Source organism: Palaemon carinicauda, chromosome 29 (genome assembly GCF_036898095.1).
Source record: "Palaemon carinicauda isolate YSFRI2023 chromosome 29, ASM3689809v2, whole genome shotgun sequence".
NCBI classification, from domain to species: domain Eukaryota; kingdom Metazoa; phylum Arthropoda; class Malacostraca; order Decapoda; family Palaemonidae; genus Palaemon; species Palaemon carinicauda.
In genome coordinates, this window is record NC_090753.1 from 68,808,493 (window position 1) to 68,813,283 (window position 4,791).

Genomic DNA, 4,791 nt, shown 5'->3' on the forward strand with positions numbered 1-4,791 from the left:
CCACACTATATAATGTGGGTATTACTTTCGGCGTAGCTGAAATGACGAGCCATTAGAATTTTAACGAGGGTTTACCAGCGAGGTGGTAGGGAGGGGTAGCTTGCTACCCCTCCCCTCCTCACACTCGGATATGTCTGCTCCCACCCTCGCTTACTTTAACAGCCTTTGATCTTTGTTTTTGCTTTTTCATTTATAGTGTGTTTGGAAGTTGGCCTCTACCATGCGGAAGTGTCCCGGCTTACCTGACCACCCTTGTGGTACTTATATGTTGGCGGTCGATACGGACCCTCACACCTTATGTCCTTTTTGTAGGGGTCAACGGTGTGATAGGAATAGAGCATGTGGTGAGTGTAGGGAGTGTTCTACCTCCCAGTGGGAGAGGTTTTCCTGGCGCCGGAAGAAGAAGTCCAAACGGGATATTTCTCCTTCAGGGGTTTCCTTGAAGAGAGAAAATCCCAAGAACTCTTCTTCCGTAGCCCGAACTTCCTCCGAAGCTCCCACTCGATCGGTCTCTTCCAAAAGGCCATCGATTGGTAGCGTAAGCCGTACTTACATTCACCAACCTCGGGGTTTGGGAGAGGGAGTTGCCTCCCATAGCGAGGCAGCTCCTTCTCCTCCCCCGGGGGAGGATATTTCTGATAACAATATGCCTTAACAATGATTTGTTACAGCTTTGGGCTTCCTTGGGGCTTCAGGGTTCGCCCTCCAAGGAAGCCCTGTTTGACATAATCAGGTTGGGGCTGCTGTCAAACAGTTGCCGACGGTAGCAAAGGTTGATCCTCTGTCTATCGTCGACGTTGTTGTAGCAGGGGCTTCCGACGAGTTAGGTCAAACCCCTGCTATGGTTCCTGATGTAGCTGAAGGCTTAGTTCCCCCCTCCGAACATCCATCGAGGGAGGAGCCAAGTCCAACGGTCTCTCTTGCAGGTGATTCTCCCCCTCGGGGGGAGTTCACTAACAGAGACTCCTCTTCGGAGGACTGACGATGGTCTGCCTGCTGCCCCCAGAGAACGTATCAGATGGAAAGCTCGCCCTCCTCTTCGCCGTAGAGGCCTTCCTTCTCCCCACAAGGGAGTTAGGAGGCGCCTCTGGTTCTTCGCCTTCGCAGTCCCCCGCAGAGGATCCTCCTCGCCATGCACCGACCGTTGCAGCTGCATCCCTGGACCTCTCTGCAGACCGTTCACGATCTCCTTCTCCTGCCAGACCTGCTGACCTCCCGCCGTCGCTTTCTTACAGCACGATCCCCAGCGCGATTCCCATCGGGATTCACAGCGCGAGACCCCGCGCGAAGCTACAAGAATGAGAGCCTGCAGGTCATCTTCACGTCTCCCCCCACCCCCCTGCAAGCGCAGATCAGCGCTCCTGCAGGAGGAGGGGAGAACTCCGGATAGGTTCAGGAACCAACCTTCTACCCTTTCTTTTCAGGCAGGCCCAGTTGTAGTTTCTACTCCGAAGGATCGCCCGATCCCTTTCCCTCCTGAGGGAGTCTCTGACAGTGCAGCTGTCAGTAAGCAGCCATGGTTCAGGTCCCTTGTCAGAGTCGTCATGCAGGCTTTCAAACCTGCCTTCTCTGAAATGGGCCTCAAATCAATGGCAGCTCCGACCCCACTGAAGAGGAAGAGAGGAGTAGAAGTCGTGGTAACTTATCCCAGGGCCAAGCTGGCTCCCCGGAAGTCCTTGAGGAAGGCTCCCCCCCTCCCCCGCAGACTTTCTCTCCCTCTCCTGTGGATGAGGATTTTCCTTCCTCAGGGGAGTCTACCGAGGTGAGACGTTCTCCCATCGCACCAATGGGAGAAACCCCACCTCGTACAAGGGAATCGTCCCGGGTTGGGGCGGAGAAGAGCCCATAGACGTCGTTGTTGGAGTCCTGTATTTCTCCCAGGAGGGAACCTAAGGACTCTTTAAGACCATCCCCAAGTCATCCTCTAGGATTCGACCAGAGCCAACAAGACCCGCAGAGAACGTCCACGTGTCCCCCCAAGAAGAGCTTTTGAGGACGGGAGACTTTGCTGCCAGTTCTCCAGGAGGGGAGCCACAGGAGTCAGAGCATGCCTTCTGGCAGGTTCTGACCCTAATGAGGCATCTCAAACGGGTTCCCGGTTCCTGAGATTCTTCCTCGAGAGGGCAAGGACACGGTCCTGGATCGAGACTTTGGCACTCAGAAGCCCACTAAGGCCAGTGCGGCTTCGCCCTGGTCCCAAGGGGTGAAGAGTGCCAGGGATAAAGTTGAGGGCCAGCTCTCCGAGCTCGCCTCTTCCAGCCATTCCACTGCTGGCAACAAGCTCCTCCTTCCTCCTGGTATCCACAGAGGAGGTACTTTGAGATCATGGAGGAGTCTTGCCTAGCTCTTCCCTTGCACCATTCTGTGGAAGAGCTGACCAAGGGAGTCCCTCTAGAGAGGCGCTTTATCTGGCAAGTGTCTTTCTCGGCGACAGAGATCCTAAGTCAGGAGAAGGTTGCGAAGTGTGCCATGCAGGCTACTTTGTGGCTGGATGTCTGGCTGGGGTCTCTTGGCATCCTGTTGCGATCCGAGGACATGTCTAAGGAGAGCAACAGGAAGGCCCCGGAGACCTTCCTCCTTTCGGGCACACGCACCATTGAGTTTCTGGCCCACCAAGTCTCAAACTTGTGGGCCAATTCCATTCTGAAACGACGTGATGCGGTGGCAGAGAGGTTCCACACGAAGGTCCCAGCCGTCGAGGTCAGCAGGCTCAGACATTCTTCCATTTTGGGAAAGAATCTGTTTGAGCCTAAAGACGTGGAACAGGCAGCCGAGAGGTGGAGGAAGTCCAACCAGGACTCTCTCCTACGTAGGGCTCTTACATCAAAGCCCTATAAACCTCCAGCACCTCAACAACCTCGCCCGTCCAAGACGATGAAACCGGCAGTGGCAGCAAAGACAACAGTGTCGAAGCCCTTTCCTGTCAAAGACAAGAAAGGCGAAAAGTCCTCCAAGCAAGGGAAAAATCCTGGAGGGAGTGGCCGAGGCCGCAAACGCTAGGATTGGCAATCCCCCTGCATGTCCACCAGTGGGGAGATGCCTACAAAGTTGCGCAATCAGGTGGCAGCAACTCGGGGCCGATTCCTGGACGATTTCCGTAATCAAAAGGATATCGCGTCCCGTTCACAACATCTCTACCTCCCCTGACAGCGGATCCAGTATCATTGAGCTCCCTTGCCATGGGATCAGCAAGGGGGCAAGCCCTTCGGGCTGAAGTCCAGACCATGTTGAAGAAGGGCGCTCTCCAAGAGGTCCTCGACGGGTCTCCAGGCTTCTTCAGTCGACTCTTTCTTGTAAAGAAGGCGTCTGGAGGCCAGTCATCGACCTCTCGGCTCTGAACAGGTTTGTCAAACAAACCCCGTTCAGCATGGAGACGGCGGACACGGTCAGACTGGCGGTGAGACCACAGGACTTCATGTGTACACTGGACCTGAAGGACGCGTACTTCCAGATCCCAGTCCATCCGTCTTCAAGGAAGTACTTGAGATTCAGCCTAGACAACAAGATCTACCAATTCAAGGTGCTATGTTTCGGTCTCTCCACAGCACCTCAGGTATTTACCAGAGTGTTCACCCTGATTTCTTCATGGGCACACAGGATCGTCATCTGTCTCCTCCGTTATCTGGACGACTGGCTGATCCTGGCAGACTCGGAGTCGACCCTTCCTTGACACCGGGACAAGCTTCTGGGACTTTGCCAAGATTTGGGGATCATGGTAAATCTCGAGAAGTCTTCTCTGCTTCCAACTCAACAAATGGTATATCTAGGCATGATCTTGGACACCAATCTCCACAAAGCCTTCCCATCAGACGACAGGATAGCAAGGCTGAGGAGGGTCCCAGATCCTTTCCTCAGACGAGAAGAACTCCCTGCCCAATCGTGGTTACGTCTCCTCAGTCACCTTTCTTCCCTGGCCCGTCTAATTCCAAACGGTCGCCTCAGGATGAGATCCCTGCAATGGCGACCCAAGTCCAGGTGGAATCAGGGACACGATTCCCCGGACGTCTTGGTCCCTATGGGTCCTGTGAAACGGACGGACCTTCAGTGGTGAGTGACAGACGAGAAACTACGAAAGGGAGTGGATCTTCTCGTCCTCCCCCCGGATTTGATGCTGTTCTCGGACGCCTCAAAGAAAGGGTGGGGCCCCCATGTTCTGAACCACAGGACCTCAGGCCTCTGGTCAGAATCAGAAAAGTGCCTCCACATAAATCTGCTAGAAATGAAGGCCGTATTCCTGGCACTTCAACAGTTCCAACAGTACCTGGCGGGTCACTCCGTGGTGGTGATGAATGACAACACCACAGTAGTGGCTTACATTAACAAGCAGGGAGGTACCTTTTCAGAGCAGCTATCCCATCTGGCAGTAGAGATAATGAGATGGACCTACGTCCACTCGATTCCACTATCAGCTCGTTTCATTCCAGGGAAGAGGAGTGTGCTTGCTGACAGTCTGAGCACGGCATCCCAGATAGTGAGTACCGAGTGGTCTTTGGATCGTCTAGTAGCCAACAAAGTCCTGACTTTGTGGGGTTCCTGAGGGTGGATCTGTTCACGACAGCTTTGAATTTCAAGCTTCCGCTGTACTGCTCCCCAGTCCCGGACCCCAAGGCACTCGGGCAAGATGCCTTCCAACAACGGTGGGACAACATCAACGTATACGCCTTTCCCCCATTCTGTCTGATGAGGAGGGTACACAACAAGACCAGAATATCGGTCAACCTTTCAACGAGCTTGATAGCTTTGCTATGGCATCACGCAGAGTTGTTTCCGGACCTTCTGCAGCTCCTGACG